Source organism: Petaurus breviceps, unplaced genomic scaffold (assembly GCF_028583685.1).
Source record: "Petaurus breviceps papuanus isolate PSGF00001 unplaced genomic scaffold, PetGlider_PUasm1.0 224, whole genome shotgun sequence".
Classification (NCBI taxonomy): Eukaryota; Metazoa; Chordata; class Mammalia; order Diprotodontia; family Petauridae; genus Petaurus; species Petaurus breviceps.
The window spans coordinates 10783715-10808716 of NW_027185887.1; the positions used below are offsets into that span (position 1 = coordinate 10783715).

Consider the following 25002-nt stretch of genomic DNA (forward strand, 5'->3'; position numbering starts at 1 on the left):
CAAGGGATTGTGGAACTGAATGTTGTAAACTGAAAGTAAATAAATTTTATTTTGAAAGAGTGGGTGTTAAGATAAAGATTCTCAAACCATATATGTATAATAAAGCAAAACATCACCTGTGCCCTTAAGTAACTCTCTTGTGTCACAGTATCTTATTCCTTTAACATTCTGGTTGTTTTTACCTGTATACATGCTAGTTTATTGATGTCCCCCCTAAAATATGGTATTAACATGAACTGGAACAACTCTTCTGAAAAGTAATTTGGAATTAGGAAAGAAAGTTCAAGTACTTTGATCCAGTGCTCTTGCTATGGGGTCATGTAGTGAAAAGAGGTTTAAGATAAAAGGCTAGCTTCCATATTGATATATCTTAAGTGAAATATGACTGAAATACCCCAGGCTATCAAGAAAACAATAATCTACCTAGTTGTAATGCTACCTGTCCAAGATGATATTACAATGGACAATGTAAAGTAAATGAAGATTATTAACAATGCTTTTTTTTCTTAAAATGTGTTTGTATAAAACTTGAGGTCCCCTCAGGAGTTCAGACTGGATCAAGTAAAAGTCTTTATTGGGTAAGGTAGGTATTTATGCTGAGCATAAGGTAAGAGCATTCTTTTATACAGTAATTTTAGGCAGCATTCTGCAGTGTTAGCAAGAATAGTATAAATCAATCACAGCATTAACTTTAACATCCGCTAGGTACCAGGAAGGGATGGTCTCAGCTTATCTCAGGGACATATTTTTAGAAGAAGATATCTTATCTAATCATGGGAACAGGATGCATGCATTTTACATTTATGGAATATAAAAATAACAGACATTATTTCTACAACTGTGAGTTATAATTTTTTTTACAGTATTTTTCCACAACATAACAGTGTGAGATGTCTGAAAGGCAGTTGGAAATGTGAGATTAAAGATCAAGAGAGATTGGAGCAGGAAAGGTAGATTTGACAATCATTAGCATAGAGATAGGAATTAAATCCATGGGAGCTGATGGAATCCACGAGTGAGGGAGTATAGAAGGAAAAGGGAAGAAGTCCCAGGACAGAACCCTGAGGGACATCTATAATTAGAGGGAGTGATTTAGGTGAGGATCCAGCAAAGAAGACTGAGTGGAAGTAGTCAAAGAGGTAGGAGAACCAGGAGAGTGGTGGCCCCAAAACATAGAGAGTAGCTTTATGTAACTCTTTAACAATTTTTTTTCTTTTTTTTTTTTTTCTTTTTGGAGGGGTAAGGCAGGGCATTTGGGGTTGAGTGACTTGCTCAAGGTCACATGGCTAGTAAGTGTTAAGTGTGTGAGGCCGGATTTGAACTCACGTCCTCCTGATTCCAGGGCCGGTGCTCTATTCACTGCATCACCTAGTCACCCCAAGAGCAGCTTTTTAATCCTGTTCAAACAACACCACAACATAGTTGAACTGATTATTGCTTATTTGTCCTCAGTTACAACAACGTTTACACCAAGGAATTCTTTTATCTTTCCATCAGCATCAATGTAATCCTTCAGTAGGTATCCATCACTTATCAGGTTGGGTGTATATATAGTGGGTAAACTCATCTATTTCTTGCTGTTGTTCTTGTTTGTCCTTCACTCTTGAAGAGGACCATGGCATCAGGAAAGTGATGCCATGACATGCAAGTGAATTGGACTTAAGGGAGGGAGGGCCGTGCAAAGTTACTGGCCTCACTTTCTTTTCTGGAGCCATCTGGGTCCAGTGGCAAGATATAGACCAGGACAACTGGAGACTGTTCCTTCTTTTGTAAGTTGAGATGTTTGAAAGGCAGTTGGAAATTCAAGATTGGAGATTAGCAGAAATTGTGCCAGGAAATCTAGATTTGATGATCATTGGCATACAGATGATAATCAAATCCATGGGAGCTAATGAGATCACCAAGTGAAGTAGCATAGAAGGAGAAGAGAGTCAAGGCCAGAACCCTAAGGGACACCTACAGTTAGAGGGAAGGGTCTAAATGAGGATCCAGCAAGGGAGACTGAGTAGAAGCAGTCAGATAGGTAGGAGAAGAATCAGGAGAGTGTGGTATCCCAAAAACCTAGGGAGAAGAGAGTGATCAAAGGGTACTCACAGTTTGATATCTTTTGGAGCACAGTTTCAAAGTGATTTCTAGAATGGAACCAGTTCACAGCTCGACTAACAGTACATTATTATACATGCTTTCCAATGGTCCCTCCAACATTTGTCATTTTGTAAGGCAAAAATGACAAATGGAAACCCACTAAATCTGCATCTTTGTTGTTGTTGTTGTTGGGTTGTTTTTTTTTTTGCCTTTTGGAGGGCAATTGGGGTTGAGTAACTTGCCCAAGGTTACATGGCTAGTTTTTTGTGTGGGTGTTAAGTGTCTGAGGCCGGAACCAAACTCAGGTCCTCCTGATTCCGGGGCCAGCGCTTTACTCACTGCGCTACCTAGTCTCCCCTGTTGATTTTTGATGCTTCTACACAGTTGTGTATTGGTAAATATTTAACAACCAGATCTTTTGGGGGGAAAATGTACACATGATATACTTTTAAGTTTAACTGCATTATTAACATTTTCTCTATACTTTCTTAACTCTGGACAATCAATAAACCATAAATCAAGCTCTGATCTTAGTATTTGACAATTTCTGAGGTGTGAATGTTCATACTGAAAAGAACTTAACTCTCTCTCAAGATGGTTAGGGCAGGTGCCAGCATATCCCAGGTTCAGTGCAGCAACATCTTTGTTGTTGAATCTTATTAGCTAGAATATCAAAGACTGATATTTTTGATCTTGTCTCCAAAATTCTGAAGGCATAACCTCTTTCAGGACTACAGAGTCCTATACTTTGACTTTATAAAGAATATACTATGCATTGCTTCTCTCCAAGCTGCAATTTTTCCTCTTCATACCTAATCATAACTGAAATTCAGATAGCACTGTTTGAAACCTACTTACAACATAAGATCCCCATGGGAAAGGCAGGGGCTTGCTATATAGTGGAAAGAGCCCTGCATTGGGAGTCAGAGAGGAGGAGTTCAAATCCCCAGTCCCTACTACTCACAAAGACCCCATTTTGGTTCTTTATCTGTAAAATGAGGAGGGAATTGGAAAGATGAGCTACGAATTCCTTTCCAGCTCTAAATATTAGGAAGCCCAGATCTGAGTCCCAATTGCAAAAAGAGTTTCAGGTCAAACATTTAACAACTAGTTCTCCTTTCTTATTTTCCTATTCTTAGTCAAAAACGATGAGACCTGACCACAGACATTTCATAAAATCTCTCTGCCTGAGAAGGTACTTTGCTGAACTGCTTGTGAAACAGATGCCCATGGATTAATTTTAGAAGAGTGATAGACAATATAAATACTGTTAATCTATTGTCCTCTGTCTTTTAGATTCAAGTTCTGAAGATCCACCTACAGGCAATCAGGACAGTGAGGAAAATACTGGATTTTGTGTAAGGAGACCTGAATTCAAATTCCAATTTTCCTACTGAATAACTGCATGATCAATGATAACCCTCTCTGTCTCTGCCTCTCTCCCCTCTCCTTCTCCTTCTTCTTCTTCTTCTTCTTCTTCTCTCTCTCTCTCTCTGGTTCTCAGTTTCCTCATCTGTAAAGTTAGGAAATTAGACCAGATAAGGCCCAAGATTCCTTCTAGGACTAAATCTGTGATCCAGCACTGACTTATGGGGAACAAACAAAATTCCTTACCTCAGAAGTTTTTGCTAGTTTCCTGGACACATCATTGTAAATGAAGCCACACCTGCTTTCCGGTAAAATAAAATATTTCATTAGGTTATAAATCATGTTGATAGAATATTAATTTTCTGTGCATTTTATTGAATATGGTCACACCCTAGATCCTGCAATAACAAAGCACCTAGTCTAGTGCCGTGCATTTAAAAAGTTGAATAAATATTTGTTGAATGAATGTATGCATCCATTCTTGTCTTAGTTTTAGAAAACTTCCTTTCCCTCTAAACATTTTTATGTTCTATAATTGTTCACCTTACCCTCTACACAAACTCCTTCCCTCTCTTCCCCCCAAAGCTTGGCAAAGTTTCTTGGCAAACTGCCTTTCCCTTTGAAAATCATAGGATTGGATCAAATCTTTAAAAAGTCCTATGTTTTAGGAAGGATAAAACATAAATGATTCTGCTTTCAAAGACCTCCAAAGAAAGATATTCTACCAGCTCTTGCAATAATCCATGCAGAAAAGTGTAAGAAATACCATATTGATGCACATCCATACATATCCACACAGTTCAGAATTCTGTCTGTCACAGTGAGACTAAAGCATGCTTTCTGAAATCATAGACTATTCGAGTTGAACAAAACCTGAGAGGCTGTCAAACTGGAGCTGAATACAAATCCCCAGCACAACCTATCTGAACAGGGATCAATGAGTCTTTGCTTAAATATCCACAGTGAGAGGGATGGTTAGGTGGTGCAATGATTAGAGCACTGGCCCTGGAGTCAGGAGGACCTGAGTTCAAATCTGACCTCAGACACTTAACACTTACTAGCCATGTGACCTTGGGCAAGTCACTTAACCCCAGTTGCTCTGCCTCCCCCCCTCCAAAAAGCAATATATATATATATCCACAGTGAGAGGGAACTAACTTAATATTTCTCAAGTCAGCTCATTCTACTTTTGACCAGATATCGTTATAAGAAGTTTTTCCTTAGATCAAGTCAAAATTTGCCTCTGTGCAACTCTTTAAATAAATTTATTGAAATAATTTTTTTTCTATCACCATAGTTCCCTCCACTATCCTCCCCACACCTTCCCACTGAGTCATTCCACATAGCAGGCTGTAATTTTTGAAAGGAAAATCAAGAGAAAAAATTAGTTTAACTGAAAGTCTGAAAATATGACACTTGTGGACCTCTTGCCTCCACAAAGGAGTAAGGTAGAAGTGTCTCCTCATATCTCTTCTTTTGAGCCATGCTTGTTCCTTATCATTTCCCAAAATTCATTTTTTATTTTCTTTTGTGTTTTTTCTTTCCATTTATATTGTTGGGGTAATTGCGTTAAATGTTTTCTTGACTGTTTACTCTACTTTGAATAAGTTCATGAAGATATTTCCATACTTCTCTGTATTCATCACATTCATTATTTCTTACAGCACAGTAATAGTTCATTATATTCATAAGGCACAATTTATGTAGCCATTTCCCACTCAATAAATAGGTGTCTATTTTGTTTCCAATTCTTTGCTATCACAAAAAGTCTGCTATAAATATTTTGGTGAATATGAGTACTTTCTTCTTATCAGTGGCCTCCTTGGGGAGTAAGCCTAGTAGGGGACTAAAGGATACAGACATTTTAGTCACTTTATTTATATAATTACACATTGCTTTCCAAAATTGTGCTGATTCATAGTTTGAGTTGTTAGTGTGCCTATCTTCTCAAATCCTTTCCAACACTGACTATTCCTGGATTTTGTCATTGAATTTGTATGAGACAAAGCCTCAGGGGTGTTTTCATGTATGTTTCACTTATTTTTAGTGATTTGAAGCATTCTTTCATATTGTTATTAAGAGTTTGTAATTTTTCCTTTGACAACTGTTTGTTTATGTCCTTTGACCATTCATCTTTTAGTCAGATAGACAGAGAGAGACAGAAACAGAGAGAGACACAGAGAAAGACACAGAGAGGAGACAGAGAGAGGTAATCTGTTCATTGTTTATGTCTTTGGATACCAAACCTTATCAGAGAAATTTAATTCAAAATTTTTTTCCTAATTGACTACTTTCTTTCTTAACCTGGGTGCATTTTATTTGTGTAGAAGCTTTTCAGTTCTATATAATAAATGTTATCTATTCTATTTTCTGTAATTGCCTCTATTTCTTGTTTAGTTAAGAATACATCTCCTACCCACATCTTTGAAAGTTATGCAATCTGATTCTGTTCTAATTTTTTTTCTAACATAATCTTTAATATTGAGACCACATATTCATTTAGAAAATATAGTGGAATGTTGTATAAACCTGATTTCTGTCAGACTGCATCCTGATTTTCCCAGCAGTTTTTACCAAAAAGGGATTTCTTGTCTAACTAATCCTCTCTGCAAATTCTGTTCAGCCACTGCTACTAGATCTACTCTTTGAAGCAAGCTGAGATAAATATATACATTGATAGAAAGAGAAAGAGTGAGACAAAGAGAAAGAGACAGAGAGTAGAGAGGTAGATAAGTATGTAGATGGAGTTAGAGATATCATTGATAGGTAGAAACATACATAGAAGATATATAGAGATATGATAGGTAGATAGGTGTAACAGCAAGCACCCTAGCATACCCAGGATGGCTGCTAGCACAGGTTCCTAGATCTGCTTTTCTAAAGGAAAAAAATGGGTTAACAATCTTACTTTAATCAAACATATGTCATTTATCCTAGTTTAGGGGGGAAAAGTCAGCACCCTGAACTTCAGAGAATACAAACAGAAGTCACAAGCAGACAGAGAAACAGATCAACAGACAGGCTTCCAACTGTCTGACCAATACATCCATACCTAGTCAGTTACCAGAGAGGGAAGCACTAACATCTGGGTTTTCAAAGCTGGGGAGCTCAATGGCTGCCCAGAGTCTCATCTGGTCAAATCATTCAACTCTTCTCAAAGTGAGCCCCAAAACAAAATCTCACATCAGGGTATATATAGCCTTCTCCTGGCTCAGAGAATGTCACAACCCTTTTGACCCACTGCCCAATCACAAAGTAACAAGGTGTGGGCATTCCTGAAAAAAAAGCCTCCTGCCATGGGCTCTATATGACCACATTCAGCTTATTAGGGGGCAGAGTATATTTTCATATCAAGTAAGTTTCTCAGAGTCACTTAAGCTTATGAAGGGGCTTGGGGCAGGGCAGATCTTTAGATTCCCATTCCCATAACAATAGGTAGACAGACAGACAAACAGATAGACAGACAGACAGATAGATAGATAGATTGATAGCCAAGATAGCTTTACAGATAACATACTGTATTTATTATATGCTTAGAGAGAAATGTAAGCTACCCACAAAGTAGATTTGTAGGTTTGTATATAGTCCTCATTTTCCTGGTCTGCTTTGAATAACCGTGTTCATCTTATTTGATGGTCAAGTTCAGACTTTTATTTTTTTTAAAAGAGAATAAAATAAAGATAGCTGTCATCTCTTTCCTAAGAATTTTCTGGGGAGAAAAGGGTTTCTGGGCCTAGAATCTCTAGTTCCTTTGCCCACCCTCCATATTCCATCATCTAAGAGATCTGAGTTGCCTTCTTATAAATGATCTACACAGTTTATTAGCATAGTGCTCTGTGGACAATATATAGATAAAACCTGTCTGTTGTGAGTTTGAGAGAAACATCTCCCCAGAAAAAGTAGCTTCAGAGGTCCGAAAAAGGGAGCTTCTGGGTTGTATAAAATAGATAGTATGTATTTTTTTTTTCAACCACAGGATAGGCCCATTGATTCTATCTTGAAAGAGTCCTCCACTTTCTTAGAGACACCCTGTCCAAACTGGACAGCTCCCTCTCATTGTCTGCCCTCCTGCCACTGCATGGAACAACAGAATTTTGGCTGCCAGGAGGAAGCAAGGGAGGAAGTATGAAGTGGGGGTCATAAGAAGTCTCAGCCAGGGAGAGACACTGCAGAAAGATCAAGGACTAAGAGGATAAGGGGAGATCGAACTTCCCTCTTGGTCACCAGAAGCATGAACTGAAGGACTCAAACTCATTGACAGAAAGAAAACATTTCTCCTGATCCATGAGCAATGTGAGAAGTGGTCAGAGGTCCTTGTCAATGAAAGGACACTGAACAGAAAAGCAATGACTGACAGAAATTTCTGTTCTCACCAGATCCTGAGTCCATGTTCCTTGCCACAAGGAAAAGTCCAGAACCAGGACCATCATTTCTGAGCTTTCATCTAAAGACTGTACCTTCAACAAGATGGAATCCAACCTCAGGTTGTGTTTCCTATGCTCCCATCCTCAGCTTTCAGGAGGAATAGCCTAAACTGTGCCTTCCCTAGAACTTTTGGGTTCATAGAAACCTACCTGCTGCCTGACACAGCCTGGATCTAGGACAAGTCGCAGTTACACTACTGAATTGAAGGTGTTTTCTTATGTTTTGTTTTATTGCTAGTTTTCCCCCAAGCAATAAAGGGAAAGCAAGAGTCAGCATGGTGCAATATTTAGAGAACTGGCCCTGGAGTCAGGTAGAGTTGGGTTATGTGACTCTGGGAAAGTAATACCCCCCTCCTCATCTTCAGCTCTTCTTCTAGTTTGTTTTGTCTTCCCCCATTAGGAGGTAAGCTTCTTGAGGGCAGGGTGATCTCTTTTTACTTTTATCTGCATCTCTAGTGCTTAGTATAGGGCCCTTAACATAGTTTCTCAGTAGTCTATGGGCTCAGAGTTTATTTAATTGGGTAAATCCTCACAACCACAATCTGATGATGAGTATGTAGCCCATTCCTGGAGATCCAGGGAAAGGCTAAGGCAGTGGATGGGTGAGGGCTGAGAGGGTAGAACAGAAGGTCATCTATTTTCTGAGACCCATAGCACTTTTCTACTCATGAGCTAGAGTGCCATAAGTACCAGAGGGAATAGTTTCTGATGCTTCAAGGTGAATAGGATCATGGCATAGTGAATTAAGTACTGAACTTGGGATCAGGAAGACCTGGGTTCAAATTTTCCTCTGAAACTTACTATGTGACACTGGGCAAGTCACTTAACTTCTCTAGGACTCAGTTTACTAATCTATAAAATGAGTAGGGTGGAGTTGATGGCCTTTACTGCTCTTTCAAGCTGTAAATCTAAGACAATAAAAAATTAATTAATTAATTTAAAATTAATGTTAAATCTGTTAACACTTATTAAGTGCCTATCATGTGCCAGGCACTGTGCTAAGTGATAAGGATACAAAAAGAGGAAAAAGACAGTATCTGCCCTCAAGGAGCTTACAATCTGATGGAGGAAGCAATAAGCGAACAACTATATGCAAAGCTGTATACAGGATAAATAGGGAATAGTTAACAGAGGCAAGGCACTAGAATTAAGAGGGCTTGGGAAAGGATTTTTGTAAAATGTCTGATTTTATAGTTAGAACTTAAAGAAAGTCAGAGAAGTCAGTAGGTAGAACTGAGGAAAAAAGAGTATTCCAAGAATGGGGAACAAGCAGAGAAAATGGAGGGCCAAAGAAGTAGAGTGTCAGGGGACTAAGACACTGACTTTTCTCTTTCTATTCTCAGCACTTAACACAGTATTTTTTTTTTTTTGCTTTTTTGGAGGGGGGAAGGCAGGGCAATTGGAGTTATGTGACTTGCCCAAGGTCACATGGCTGGTAAGTGTTAAGTGTCTGAGGCTGGATTTGAACTCAGGTCCTCCTGACTCCAGGGCTGGTGCTCTATTCACTGTGCTACCTAACTGCCCCTTAACACAGTATTTTGCATATAGTAAGCACCTAATACATGTTTATTCATTCATTTAGATATGCTTTGCCCCCCTATTAATGTGTAAGTTCATGGTGGGGGTGGTGGCAGCTATGGACAGCAGCAATAGGCAGGTAAAGTTCTCCTGACTTTACAATCCATCTGTCTCATCTTGTTCCAGGCATTTCCCAGCAGTTAAATCACAACCCAGACAAACCTGTAGCACCTGCTCAGATGCTTGGGGGTAAATTTCTCCTTTTAGCTTTACTGCATGCACACCTTGGGGCAGGTAGGTGGCACAGTGGATAGAGGGTTGGGCCAAGAGTCAGGGAGACCTGAGTTTAAATTTGGCCTTGGGCAAGTCAGTTAACCTTTGTTTGCCTTAATGCACTGAAGAAGGAAATGGAAAAGCACTCCAGTATCTTTGCTAAGAAAACCCCATGGATTCAAACTGGCAAGCTATGGTCCAAGCTAGGATCACAAAGACTCGAACATGACTGAACAACCACAATGCATACTTGTCCCCCAGATCACCTCATATGGTCAGTCAATGCCTCTGGTTAAAGAATTTCTATCACCAAGAAGGCAGGATTTTCTCTTCCTATTGGTTGGTCCTGCACAAAGCACCTCCATGGATAGTCTCACAAACCCCCTCAGGGGTAAACTGTAAAACCAGTATTGCACACCACTCTGGAGACCACTGTTCTAGGAAACAGACAGAGATAGGCACTTGAGAGAGGAACCTGAACTGCCATATAGATCCAATTACTGGGATTTTTTTGCGTGACAAAACTTCATGGTCAACAGAATACTACACATGGGCCATTTGGTAAAGGTGTTAATGTAGGTCATTCTATAAAAATAAGGCAAATAAAGAACAGATACACATTGACTAAAATCCTATAAAGTTTTTATGATATTTAATTTAGATAGTACATCTTACTGTTAAAGAAGGTGGAGAGACATTGTACTCTATATAAATGATACAAATGCACGTTTAGAGTGAATATCATCAAACAAGATAATGAACCCAATATTCCATTCTACCTAAAATGAAACAATAAAACTAATACTCATGATTTTCAACTTGAATTTTCAACATTCATTCCATAGATAATTATTGGACACCTACTACTATATAACAGACACTGTACTCAGCACCGTAGGGTGATATAATGTTGAAAGACCATTTTTTTAAGGGGTGACAGAAAAATTGTTAATATCACATAGAATATTACTTATTATCTTCCACTCCCTCTTAATCATCCTAGTAATGTCAGAATTTTAGTGATATCCTTGCATTCTTAGTCTTTAAGATACTTAGTCTCAATTAGGTTGAGCTGAAGTGCATTCGAAGTCCTCATCCTGGGATCTTACCTCTGAAAGGAATGTAGCTTGAGCTATAGCTCGGCTCCTAATGTCCTTGTGTTGTTCATTAAGATTTATGTCACGTTAGATCATAAAGGGAAAATTAGCCAGAGCAAGTGGGTTTTCCTTGCTTGAATTGCCAAGGGTAGCAGGCAACTCATGACCAGTGCTTGCTACCTAATGTGACCCCCTTCCCCTTTTTCTCCTAAAAGTATAAGAACCTTTCCTATAGGTCTCCTGGTGGGACATCTCCTAGGGTGGCAGGTTTGCTACCCTGTTTTCTTGATTAAAGATGCTGTTTGATTTATGTCAGGGCTTGACAGGAGCTTAGAACCTGGTAGAAAGAATAAGATTTTAAAAAATGCAATATGGTACAAAATACTATGAAACACTGTGTCCTTAGACGCTGTGGGAAATGTAATGATGAAAGGCATAGTTTCTACTTTTGGGGACCTTATATTCTGTTCAGAAGACAGCATTTGTATTGTGTCATTTTCCTGAGAAAACAAGTCACATCTCTAGTTGGAAGAATTTAACTGAAGTATCTAACTTTAGCCATGGTGTTATTTGATCATTTCCAGCTCTGTTTGCAAAATTCCAGCCTAAAATACCAGTTTAAATCCATGAGTATTTGTTGTTAAGTTGATTTTTTTTTTTTACCTGATATACATCTTCCCCTTCTGCTATCAGTTCTTAGATGTATAATTCTTTTCCTTCCCCTTTTACCCCCTGTAAAATGACTAGCTTGAGGGTGAAACCTTTAAAAAGTGACTGAAAATGTTGTTTGGGGTCCATTGATATTTGTGTACCATGGGATTGTATTCCAAGCATATAATAAGCTGGCTATTAAAATGTCTCTGCCTATTGATAAGTATGATTGGCAGTGGTGCCTATTACAAATCTCTGAATATTTTTATATCAACTTCTAGTGCTGGGGGATCAGGGAAGTCTTCATGGAGGGGGAAATACCACCTAAATGGAGCCTTGAAAGAGATAAATGTCAACAGGGGAATAAAGATATGAAAACATTCCCAGCAAAGAGAATGGCTTGAGCAAAGGATAGCAATAAGCTAATGTAGGTAAAGTAGTCTGGAGGATATGACAGTTTTAGATCACAGGCAAAGGAAATTGGTCTCTCATTTGTAGGCAATGGGGAGTTATTCAATATTTCTGGGCAGCCAAAAGGAAATTATAATAGTCCAGAAGAGATATAATAATGACCTGAATTAAGGTAGAGGCAGAGAAAATGGAAAGATGACAGACCTAAGAGACATTCTTGTGGTAGGATCTGTAAGACTTTGAATATAGTAAAGAGAGGAGTCAAAGATGACTTTTAGGTTTGGGAAAAAGTGACTGGGACAATGGTGGTGCCATTAACAGAAATAGGAAAAGAATGAATGAATGAATGTGGATGAATGAATGAATGAATGAAAAAAGGCATTTACTAGGTACTTTTTATGTGCCAAGTATTGTGCTAATTACTGGAATTTAAATACAAAAAAGCAAGAGGAAGGTTAAAAAAGAAAAGGTCCGGGCCACTAAGAAGTTCATAATCTAATAGAAGGAAACAGCAAGTAAACAACTTCCTGATATATTCAGGATAAATTGGAGGTAATCTCAGGGAAAGGCACTAACATTAAAGGGGATTGGGAAAGGCTTTTTGCAAAACATAGCATTTTAGCTGAGACCTGAAGAAAGCTGGAAACGATTAACACACAAACAGCAGTCATAATCAGGGAGGGATATTTTGATTTGGAAAGTTATATGGATAGTGAGTAAAGCCACGGGAGAATGAATTGATGTGTCCTTTCTAGTAGAAATGGCTATATTGATTTGGAACTATGGTTCCAGCCGTGGAAGGTCCCATTACAGTGGTAGGGTGGTTGGCATAAAGATGGGTTGGCTGGGGTATGAAGTGAAGTGTGGAGATAACTCCTTGGATACAGTGGGCTCTATGAGGCAGTCAACAATCAAGACAGCAGGGGCCCCCTACAGTGGGCTTTCAGTGCTGAAAGGGCTAAATCTTCCTGGGTATGTCAGAAGAAACAGATTTTGGGGAGAAATCAATGAGTTCAGTTTTGATAATATTAAACTTGAAGGGCTGACAGGATACTCACCAAAAGATATCTAGCAAATAATGAGGAATTCAGGACTAGAATTAAGTGAAAAGCTACTGTGTAGAGGTGGAACAGAAGGGAATGAACATTTATATTGTGCCTACTATGTGTCAGGAACCGTGCTAAGTGCCTTTTATTTTTTTGAGGCAATTAGGGTTAGGTGACTTGCCCAGCTAGTAAGTGTCTGTTGCCGGATTTGAATTCAGATCCTCCTGACTCCAGGGCAGGTGTTCCATCTACTGTACCACCTAGTTGCCACCTAAGTACTTTTTAAAAAATTGATTATACAGAAACTCTGCTATTATTATCACCATTTTACAGTTGGGGAAACTGAGGCTGAGAGTGACTTACCAAGTGTCACACAGCTGGGAAGTTTCTGAGGTTGAATTTGAACTCAGGTTTTCCTAACTCCAGGTCCAGTGTTCTATTGCTGTGCCACCAGATTCCCCTAAATCAACTTTAGAAGTCATCAGTAAATGAATAAACATTTATCAAGCACCTAGTACCATGAACACCGTTAGGGTGACAGCTGAAGGTATGATGGGAGTAAAATCACCAGGGGAGAGAGGAGAGTTACTGGTGATCTAGCTTCTGTTTTCATGCTTCAACTAAAACTTCTCTCTCAGAGGTCATCTTTGATCTCCTGATCATCTCATTGAATGGGTTTTTCTTTGCTGTTTTCTTTAACTTCTCAGGACCATCAAGCTTTGTTGACCTCTTCTCCTTCTTTGTAATCTTTTCTCCCTTGACTTTCATGGCACTTAATTATCCTGGTTCTCCTCCAAGTTTTCTGATTTTCTTTCCTGTATCTAGTACTTGAGGAAAGAATGAGGAAGAGAAGGTAATTGTCCACATCTTGAGCAAAGATAGCAGTTACATGACTGTGGCAGAAATACAAACATTATTGATTCTATGTGAAGTATTACAGAACTCCCTGTTCCTCATCCTATCACAAATCGAGATTCTCAGTCCTCTATTATTCTTATCTCTTGTCACAGCATACTAGTTTTGTTTCATGTGTATCTTTCTGTAAAAATTTGATAAATGATTACCATAATATTGACCTACATAGATTATTCACGCTCAATCTCACTGACAAATCTCATTAACAAACCTCTACTCCACTGCTCTTGGGTAGGAGGGAAGAGGAGGGAGAAATCGCTTAACGTTTTTCGCTTAATGCAGGGAGTAAATAGGAGAAATAAAAAAGGCACTCAACAGTATATACTGTTGTATATATGGTCTGTGTGGTGTTTAGTCATTTTATCTGGGTCCAAATGAGATAAATAGGATTAAGTAACTTGGCCAAAGGTAGCTTATTCTTACACACACACACACACACACAAATATACTTAACATGAAAGAATCATAGTATACATTTAAAGAATTAACAAGATTAATAGGCTTAAGTAACATCTTATAGCTATGGTTATAATCAACTAGAAAATCAGTATTTAAACTCTTCAGAACATAAAGAAAATTTTCAAGGCTGCTTAATCAAGAATTTTATATTGTAGGGGCAGCTAGGTGGCGCAGTGAATAGAGCACTGGCCCTGGATTCAGGAGGACCTGAGTTCAAATCCAGCCTCAGACACTTGACATACTTACTAGCTGTGTGACTTTGGGCAAGCAACTTAGGTCCTAATTGCCCTCCAAAAAGAAAAAAAAAAATAAAAAAAAAAAAGAATTTTATATTGTATACCAGCACTGCACAGTGCAATCACTTGGGCATTTGTCTGCTTGTAACACAGGTTAGGAGACTAGGGTCTGAGAAAATCAAATTGATTCTGATTCTATTTTGTAATTGATTCTATTCTGTATCACCTCCAATATGCTGTAAGATTGCTTGAACCATGTTTTTTTGTCTCTGAATTAAGTTCAGTAGTTCATAATATCAACTCATTCCTAAAGATTCATGGAGAAGGATGATGGGCAATTATGAATAGGATTATCTCATAAAACTGAAGTAGTTAACATAATAATATTATAATATATGTAATAATAAAATAATATAAAGAAAGTTTGGCTGGAAACCAAATTTAACAAAGTCATCCCAAGAGCATTTAAGGACAAAAGAGTACGTCAAAGAGAATTATTTATAAAGATTATCTGTGACCCAGAAGGAAGTCAGAGTTTTTCTCAGACGTTTGAACTCATGTCTGGTGTCCCAGGGAAAAATATCTAAAGCAAAATTTCAATGAGGCTCACCCCCTCATTCCTTTTATATCTTAAAGGAAATAAGTAGATCCCCTTCTAGAAAGGTACTTATTGTACAAAACAGTAGATATCAAGTATAGGATAGATATTTATTACCTCTTACCACATAGGTTACAGTTGTATGGAAAAATTCCTGCTGGGCAATAAGAACCCAGTTAGAGACTCCAGACCTTCTGAAATCATGGATTAGCCACAGGGGATCTATCTCGCAGGATAGCACTTGAGTTACCTGTGCTCGGGTAAAGAAAAATAAAGTAGAAAAAAAATTAGGAGATTTGAGATGCAGTCTCAGTCTCACCTAGGGAAGTACATGTTCTTTTTTTAAATTTTTTTTTAAGCAATCGAGGTTAAGTAACTTGCTCAAGGTTACACGGCCAGTTATTTCTGGGTGTGGTGCTAAGTATCTGAGCCCAGATTTGATCCCCAGGTCATCCCGACACTGGAGCCGGTGCTCTTACTCGCTGAGCCACCTGGCTGCCCCTGGAAGTATATGTTCTTACTATAATTTGCACATAGCTGCAAGTACCTAAAAACTGGGGAAAGTAAGAGGAGAAAACCTCCTTATTTTGCCTCACTAGAGATGCAATTAGTGTGTCTTAATAATGAGGTTGGAAACCATTTCTCCTTAGATCCTATAACACAAAGAAGTGAATCTTTCTGGTTCAGCTATAAATCCTCTCTGGCAAGGACCTCATCAAAGAGACTGAGAAACAAGGCAGTAGCCTCTGGAAGACAATGCTCTTTATGTTGTTTCTTTTTTAATTGACTTTTTTTTTTTTGCTTTTTGGAGGGGCAATTGGGGTTAAGCAATTTGCTCAAGGTCACATAGCTAGTAAGTGTTAAGTGTCTGAGGTCAGATTTGAACTCAGGTCCTCCTGACTCCAGGGCTGGTGCTTTATTCACTGCACCACCTAGCTTCCCCTTAATTGACTTTTTCATTATTATGAATAGTAATATTATTATTGGGCAGCTAAATAGCATAGTAGGTAGAGTGCCAGGCCTGAAGCCAGGAAGACTCATCTTCCTGAATTCAAATCTGGCCTCAGACACTAACTAGCTGTATAACGCTGAGGAAGTCACTTAATCCTGTTTGCCTCAGTTTCCTTTTCTGTAAACTAAATTGGAGAAGGAAGTGGAAAACCACTCAAGTATCTTTGCCAAGAAAACCCCAAATGGGGTCATAGAGAGTTGGACAGGATTAAGATGACTGAACAACAACAACAAAATACATATATCTATAGGTGCACTTATGTATACATTCATATATGCATACATATATATATATATATATATATATATATATATATATACACACACACAGATAGATATGTGGGGTCCCAGAATAAATCCATGGATAATGATCCAGGAAAGGAGAATAGGAAGGATAAGAAGAAATGATCTGACAGATAAGAGAGTGAGGATAGAACAGTGTCACAGAAGTAGTGCTCAGGAATGAGACTGTGGCTAGAAGGAAGGGGTGAGCAACAGAGAGGTCAAAAAAGACTAACAGAAAGCTATTGGGTTTGAAAATGAATAGATCATTGGTAATTTTGGAGAGTAGTTTCAGAGTGATGAGTGAATGTGAAGTTGGAACATGAAGGCAATGATCATAGACACAACTTTCTCTAGTGGTTTAGCTGTGAAAGAAAAGATAATAACTTGATGAAAGGTTATTTAAGTGTAATATTCCCTACCTTGAACTCAAAGGTTGGGTCCCCCAGGGTGCAACTACCTCAGGTTAAAGATACAGCATAGGTCTAAACTTGTCAAACTATCTTGAGCCCCCACCAGTGCATTCACCTTTTAATAGGTAGGCATTTGATACAAGTAGGTCAAAACAACAGATCCATCAAAATGGCACAATAGGAAGAGTAGGAACAAAACATTTCACCCATAAACCTGAGGCACACTCTCCCCAAAAATATCCATAGAGTCAGTGGGAAGAGTGGGTACATACACATGAAGTGCATCACTATAGACACACACACAGAGGGAAAACACCAAGGCAAATCACATTTTTGGTATTGTAAGGTTTTCACATCTTTTCTCTTGATGTCCTCATGATTCTCCTCCTGGGAACAGCATTTTTGATGATCAGGTCATTCTACTTGGGTCCCTTGTAAGTTTCGTTGCCATAAGATGACATTATTGATTGGGAAGGAGGAGAAAGAAATTTCCTACTACCCACTGCTGTTCTCTGCAAGGGAAAAGGCAAATATTAATCCCCTCTCAAAAATTAGATTCTTCCTTCAAAGCTGTTCTTTTTCTTAGATACCATAGAGAACTTTCTTAACTATTAGCTTTTCTTCTCCTGGTTTCAGAGCTAGCTTACTCAATTTTTAAAGGTCATCATGTGAAAAGTTGATCCTTCATTTAGTCAATGGCTAGCTACTTCATAATTCCATGAACTTTGATTGAGGAACATTACTCATTAATTACTCCTTTTATACTTCTTTTACAGTCTATGGTGGGTCACTCCCAGTTTTATCCTCTTAAAAGATCCATGTCTACAGAGTAAAAAAGTCTTAAGAACTCATTGTCTCTGTTACCCACCCCTTATGTTATATAATATCTTCATATGGGTTTGGGGAATTTAGTTGATCAGGGATCCCTAGATCAAACATCACCCCTTTAAAACATAAATATTTGTAGGATCTCAGCATTTTTTTTTAAGCCTTAGAGAAAAATGACATTGGATTAGGAGAGATTAAAAATTAGGGAGGGAGATAGGATAAGCAAAGAACTAAGATTCTAGTGGAGATGAATGGGAATGGAATCAAGGAAACAAGAGGTTTGGCATTTATAGGGAAGAGTATCTTTTCCTCTGAGACAGGTGCATAAAAGGAGACATTCAGGAATGAGATTGAGATAATTTCAAGTATAAAACTGAAGAAGGAAGTCAGGATTGTTGTGGTTTCATGGTGTGTTGTGGCAGAACCTCAATCTCAAAAAATCTCAGACCACATCTAATCCAAGTATAAGCATTGATTGAGATTGACATCTCTCATGAAGGTTCCTCCAAAAGGAACCAGAAACTTAGTAAGACAACATAGGCAAATTTATAGTATTATGATATTGATTACGCAACAGAAATTAGTCATATTAAAAAGGCAGAAGGGGTTTGTTAAGAGATTGGGTAATAGGGGAGGGGTCCCTTCTATGGTTTAGTGGTCAAAAATACTGGTTGTACTGCTTTCTGATTGACTAGCTATAGTGGTACTATCTGATCAAGATGGATAGTTAGGTACGGTGGTCCTGCCTTTGGCTAAATGTATGATGTGATTGTGGCTGAGTATGAGATCACACCTATTCAAATAGTGAATTGGATATGGGGGCAGTGGCTGGCTGGGGCAGTGGGCATGCTGTTCATTGAGGCCTACTATCGCGTTTGGGGGCTTGTGATGCGGTTAAAGTCAGTCTGTGTGGTTAAATTAGGATATGCCTACTGTTCAGTGGGACCCATAAGGAAGTTAGAATATTGGGGTTGGGGGAAAATTTATTAGGATTCCATCAAGGATGAATGGTTTCTATTTCTTCACAGTGAAGTATTTCCAAACTCTTCTCTTGAGAAGATAGGAGACAGATGCTGTCAGATTCAAATAGAAAATGGGCCACTGATCCATACATATGAGGGAATTAAAACAATAAGAGGTATTGGGAATTGGGTGAATGTAGCAGCAAGCACCCCAGCGTCCCTAGGGTGGCTGCTAACAGGTTCTTGGATCTGCTTTGATAAAGGAAAGCAACTCAAAATGGGTTAACAAGCTTACTTTAATCAGTCAAACATACATCGTTTACCTAGTTCAGGGGAAAAAGGTCAGCACCCCGAACTTCAGAGTATACGGACAGAATTATCAAGACAGAAACAGATCAAATAGACAGCTTCCCAAACTGTCCAACCATTACATCCATACCAAATCAACATCTGGGTTTTTCAAAGCTGAGGAGGGGCTCTCAACAAAGGCTTCCCAGAATCCAGATCAAATCACAGAACACTTCTCAAAATGAGCCCCAAAACAAAGCCTCAAATCAGGGCTTATATAGCCTTCTCCTGGCTCAGAGAATGTAACAACTTTCTTGACCCACTGGCCAATCAAAAAGTATCTTCTGAAAAACAGGCCTCCCACCCCAGGCTCCAGATGCACTTTAGCCTAGGGGCAGGGAAGATCTTTAAATTTACCTTCCCATTACAGTGAACTACACTGACTCATCTTTCAGCTCATTTCTGGAGTAAGGTCAGTTCCCTTTCTATTCAGTTATAGGTCTAGTACAATTTCTGTCTTGTGAGAAAACTATTCAATCATGAGAACTGTGAGAGGACTTTGTTGCATTGTTTGAACCCAGCCCTACATGGCTGGGAAGCTGGACCACCTTACCTGCTGCTTGTTGTTGTTGTTCAGTCATTTCAGTAACGTCTGACTGTTTTGACCCCATTTGGGGTTTTCTTGGCAAAGATACTGGCGTGATTTGCCATTTCCTTCTCTAGCTCATTTTACAGATGAGGAAACTGAGGCAAAAAGGGTAAATGACTTGCCCAGGGTCACCAAGCTAGTGAGTGTCTGAGGTCAGACTTTAACTCACAAAGATGAGTCTTCCTGACTCCAGCCTTAGCACTCTAACCACTGTGCCATTTAGCTGCCCCAACCTGCTGTTCAGAGACCCTTAACTAAGGACCTAAGTTACGCTGACCAAAAACTCCGTCAGAAACGAAATCGAGAGTTTTCTCACAATCATACATCCCAAGCACTCCTCCTGCATTGCCCCAAGCTTCTTGTGCCAGGGCTTGAAGCTTTGTGGATGGCTTTTACTGGGCCTTAGGGTCTAGCTACTACTGGCTTGCGCTGGGGATGGCCTATACTGGGGGCAGGGCCTACCTGATGGGTTATCTTGAGGGTAGAATCTCACTACCAGTTTGCACTTGTGGGGGGTAGGGGTCCCTCACTACGTTGCTGGTATGCCTTAGTGCTGCAGGCTTGCATGGGGTAGGTACCCACTAGTGGTTTGCTCTAGGGCTTGGAGCCTTGCTTCAGTCCCCCTGGGGTGTGACCTGCTGCTGCTGCTGCTTACTGTCTGTGCTTCCTTTCCATCCTAGTGAGATAGACCTTTCCTGCTGAGCTCTTAAGTTGTTTTCCCCACTACTACATTGGTTCTGGGGCATTTTTCAAAGTTGTTTGGAGGGGAATTTGGGAAGGCCCTAGGGATTTTCTTCCTCACTTTGCCATCTTGGTACCAGAAGCCCACAGGCTTTACCAGATTGCCAGAGGATTCCATAACACACACACACACACACACAAAATTAAGAACCTCTGTCTTTGAGAGTTGCCTAGAACGCTAAGGGGTTAAGTGACTTTCGTAGGGCTACACATGTGTTAGAGGTCCCTCTTCCAAGGCCAGCTTTCTATCCACCATAAAACACAGTGAGGACAGGGCATCTCTTTGTATCCTCAGCATGTCAGTTTGTTAATTCATTGGTGAGTCTAAGGTGCTTTGCAAACGTCAAAATGCTCCATCAATTTCTATTCTCTCCCAAGAGGGTGAGAACTTTTAATTCTTTTCCTCTACAACATGTTCTTTACAACACTAAATGGACATAAGACAAAGATGACAAGGGGCATAAGGACTCTGAGACCAAGCAAGTGCAAATATGTGAAGTGATCTTTCTCAGAAATTTTTGGCTCCAGAAAGAAACTCTCCACAAGTTCACCTCTCTCCACAAAGTGCACTTCATGCTACCAGATTTCTCTCAGACCAGATGGAGGTTTTGAGGAGGAAGGGCAGGGCCCCCAGCACTGTGGGAAAGTAGGAGGAGGAAGGGAGGAGAAGCAAGAGAAGGGAAAGGCAGGAAAGGTGGGGAGGAGGCAGGAAAGGAGGGGAGAAGGGAGGAAGAGTGGGAGGGAAGAAGTGGGGGGCACGGGCTGCTTTTTGAGACCATCTGATCCGTAAATCCAAGGGTTAACGAAATAGAGGTCTGCCTCAGAAAAGGTAGTGTAATGAGCTGTTTGAAAATGAGAATGAAAAGAAAAAAGTTATTTTTCCCAATTCCCTTTCTCTTCTGTTTCTCAGGAGAACACATTTTGAGGGAACACATTCTCCTCTCACTCACAGAACTGCTATATCCTGTTTCTCCCTCCACCTCTCTTATCACTCCTCCGTCAACCCTGCTGAATCATCAGCCATATTTTGTCACCTCAGTCTGTGTGTCTGTCTCTCTGTCTCCTTCCCTGTTTCTGCCTGTCTCTGTTTGCCTGTTTGTACCTCTGTCTCTCCATCTCTTTCTCTGCCTCTCTTAGTAATAAATTCATCATTGCCTGCTAGATACCTTCTTCCTGGACGTCCTACCAGCATCTCAAATTCACCAGGTCTGAAGCAGAATTCATCATCTGCCCAGCTAGTCAGCTGCTCCTCCAAAGCCCCTTGCTCCTCTGGAGGGCACCACCCATGCCCTTATGTGCCGGGTTTTGTTATCTCAGAATCATTAAATGCAATTATTTGCCAAACCTTGTTAGTTCTACCTCAACAACACAACTAGCTTCAGTCCCATTCTCTACATTAATAAAACCACGACCTCTGTTCTGGCTCTCTCCAGCCTCCCTCACTCCTGGATTACTTGAATAAACTAACTGGTCTATTGTTGCTAGATCCTCCACGTTCCAATATATCTTTCACAAAGCTGCTAGAATAATCTTCCTAAATCACAGGTCTGACATTCCTCCACTTAAAAATCCTCAATGGTTCCCAATTTCCTCAGGATAAAATATGAGCTCCTTAGCTTGGCATTTAAGATTCCCACAATCTGACTGCTAACACATTGTTTCATATTACACTCCTACTCAAACTCAATTCTTTCTTTAGGGGCAAGTAGTATTTTTGGCATTTAATTGTTATTATTATCATCATAATTTTCCCAAACTCAACATTCTTGTTAAACTAGACTTTTACCCATTTCCCAAATTCTATACCCTATTTCCCATCTCTATGAATTATGACAAAACTGTTCCTTATCTTTGAATACACTCTTTTTTCATTGTTACCTCTCAGAATTCTTGTCTTCTTTCAGGTTAAGTCAGGTGTCACCTTCTCTGGGGAGCTTTCTCTATTCCTCTCTCTATCAGTGCTCTCTTTAGATTTTCCTTTGTATTAGGTGAATTCTGAGAACCCTACCAGCTCTACGTCCTAGGATTCCACAAAAATATTCAGCTTCTATTATCTTCACTATTTGTAATAAAATAAAGATGATTGCACTACTCAAATCTGGGCTTGATTGGTGTTAATATAAGTCATAACTCTCTAGAACACTGAGTTCAGGAAGTGTCGTGCAGCTAAGAGGTTTTCAGAAGTTAGGTCAGCAAGAGAGCTCCTCCTCCCCTCCTTCCTTCCCCGCCCACTAATCTCTCCATGCCTAGTTATTTTGTTAGAGAAGGCAAACTTCAAGCTGCTGGTTCAATCAACCGTCTAACTGACTTTTCAAGACACTAATCTGAAATAAGGCCACAGGGGTGGAGCTGATTGTTTTGAGGTATTGTTATCAATAAAGATAAACTGGAAATTCTCTGTGGCACACCTGTAGTCACACCACATTGTCCAAACAGCTAACTGGCTTCTTCAGCTACAACCATCCCCAGAGGATCAAAGAACCCTGCTAGTAACTGAATTAATGTTGCCGGTTTCCAGATATTCTAAATGCACCAGACAGAGCATTTTAAAGAAGCTTTAGTCATTTGCTGACTGACTTTCAACTTTTTCTAAGGAAATTTTCTTCTGCTGTTTGATCCTTTCCTTGTTGGGGAAAAAAAGGTAGAGATTTTTCATTTATTTTCTTATGAATTTAAGTGGTTAAGAAATGAAAATGTTTATTTTGTACTTCAGAAATTATTGTCTACTATACTTTTGTCTTCATTTGGGAATGTGGGCTATCCCTTTACACCCAAAGCAAATTCATTTAATGAAATAGCATAGTAAAAAAAAAAAATAGCAACAAAGAATTTCCCCCACAAACCTGCGGCATATGCTTTCACAAATTCACACACCGTAGTAAGCATATATGACCAAGTACATTTTAGATAAAATGGACTTTTGTTGGGTAGGTATGAAAACCCTCTTGCATTTATGATATTGTTTGACATTGATGAGTAAACTTTTGTTAAATAGTATTTTTTCCAATTGTATGTAAAAACAATTTTTAGCATTCATTTTTACAAAATTTGAGTTCCAAATTTTTCTCTCTTCATTTCTTAGGCTGGGGGATTGTTTCACCCTGTCTTTTTGCTGGTCCTGCCATTCCAGAATTTGTTTTGGGGTGCTTATTATATAATTTTTGGAGGTGAATATGGGAGAGTTCAGGTGATTTTCTGCTTACTCTGCCATCTTGGCTTCTGGAAATCTGAGTGAGCTTTTAAAATACATTCTGCAGATAGAATGAGAAATGTGGTATGTTTTATCTGCTTCAAAATGCAAACTCTAGGGATTGCTGAAAGCTTCCTAAATTCTTATTTAGAAAATACTCTATATTCTAATATCTTGCTACCCAGCATTTAAGCATTGTGCAATCCTTGGCCTAAAGTAGACATTTCAGAAAGTCTCTTTTGTATAGTGTCAATATATCAGATTTCTAGTGGAAAGATTTCACTTTAATGCATCTTTCTAAAGGTGTAGCTTGGGTCTTATTTATATCAATCTTTAAAACCATTTTGGAAGCAAGGTAAATACATATTTGTGAACATATTTTCATGTCACTTCTGATACAGGAGGCTCCCCTTCCCACAAGAAACCCAAGAGGACTGGGTTCAATCCCAGGGGAGCCTGACCCCTAACAGAGGGGAGGCACACTCTCTGGCTCATTGCCTCCACCTGAGCACTAGGGAGAATCTCCAAAAAAAGGTTAGCTATGGCTCATAGATAGGATCTTTTCTAAAAGAAGTTCATGGAAACATTTAGAAAAGGTACTATATGTATTTAATAGGTATAGTCATAGGATAGCTATTTATTTTTCTCTATCACAAAAATGCTTAAAGCAAGAAAGACTCATAAGCATTCATGAGCAAATACAACGTAAAACAGTAACATATCACCATTATTGTACTCTCTTGGGAGGTAAAGGTAACTTGGGACTACAAAGATATTTTCTATTCACCTTGGATCTCTATTATCCATAAAAGTAGAAACGTAAGTAATGCCCAAACCTAGATTTATTCATTCAGGGTATAGTTTAGGTTTTCTCAATCCTTTCAGCTTCAGAATCCTCTTGGATACCTCCTGGAGGTGATGTTGTTGATGGTAAGCAATAGAAACTTACTCAGAAACTTTTGGACTTGCAAGGTACCTGCCAAGAAAGAAACAGTTGTCTCTCAGAATTGCTGTTCAGTCACCTTAATGCAGCCAGACTGAACTTGAGGTCCCATTTCAGCCTTGAGGTCACATTTTTACATAGCCATGGATACACAGCTGCCATTACAACTAGAAATTGCTAAAATCCCAAGGGAGAGCTGCGGCGTCCCAAGAGACATGTTTAAAGTAGAGGAGGGGGGAAGGATAGGTGAAGCCTTTTCATTCTCTTTTTATAGCTTACTGACTGATCAGGCAGCTATTCTTGATTTGGGTCCTAGGAGTAGGCCCCTCAGACTAATAAGATATTGCTTCATTATCTCTAGGCACAAGCCCTTCAACCCTGAAACAATTAGTCAATCAACAAGCATTTTAAAGTGCTTATTATGTGTTGGATACTGTGCTAAGCCTTGTGTATAAAGGGAAAAAGTATAAAAAGAAAAGAAAAAAGGAAGTACCTGCCCTCTAGAGGCAATACTTTAATGGAGGAGACCACTATACATATACACACAAATACACATATATATACACATACATACATATGTATATATATATGTATATATACACACACACACACAC

The 25002-nt window shown here is 39.2% G+C and overlaps 1 protein-coding gene and 1 long non-coding RNA gene across 6 annotated transcripts in view; one reads left to right on the forward strand and one right to left on the reverse strand.

Annotated features, from left to right (window-relative positions):
* Positions 1 to 546: 546 nt before the first annotated feature.
* Positions 547 to 22451, reverse strand: LOC138166539 (uncharacterized). 5 transcript variants are annotated; one of them, XR_011169618.1, is made up of 6 exons: positions 22134 to 22451; positions 17060 to 17299; positions 15199 to 15331; positions 13237 to 13700; positions 3700 to 3751; positions 547 to 3598 (listed from the first exon to the last, which is right to left on the reverse strand). It is a non-coding gene; the product is annotated as an uncharacterized lncRNA (long non-coding RNA). The 5 variants fall into 5 exon arrangements; XR_011169615.1 differs by having other exon boundaries at positions 17117 to 17299; positions 22134 to 22450; XR_011169616.1 differs by lacking the exon at positions 17060 to 17299 and having other exon boundaries at positions 3700 to 3754; positions 22134 to 22449.
* A 56-nt stretch (positions 22452 to 22507) lies between these two features.
* Positions 22508 to 25002, forward strand: part of LOC138166542 (cytidine monophosphate-N-acetylneuraminic acid hydroxylase) — a 95529-nt gene continuing 93034 nt past the window's right edge. Inside the window, exon 1 of the mRNA XM_069095038.1 lies at positions 22508 to 22896. The gene's annotated coding sequence lies outside the window, so the exon portion shown is untranslated. The remainder of the gene's footprint in view (positions 22897 to 25002) is intronic.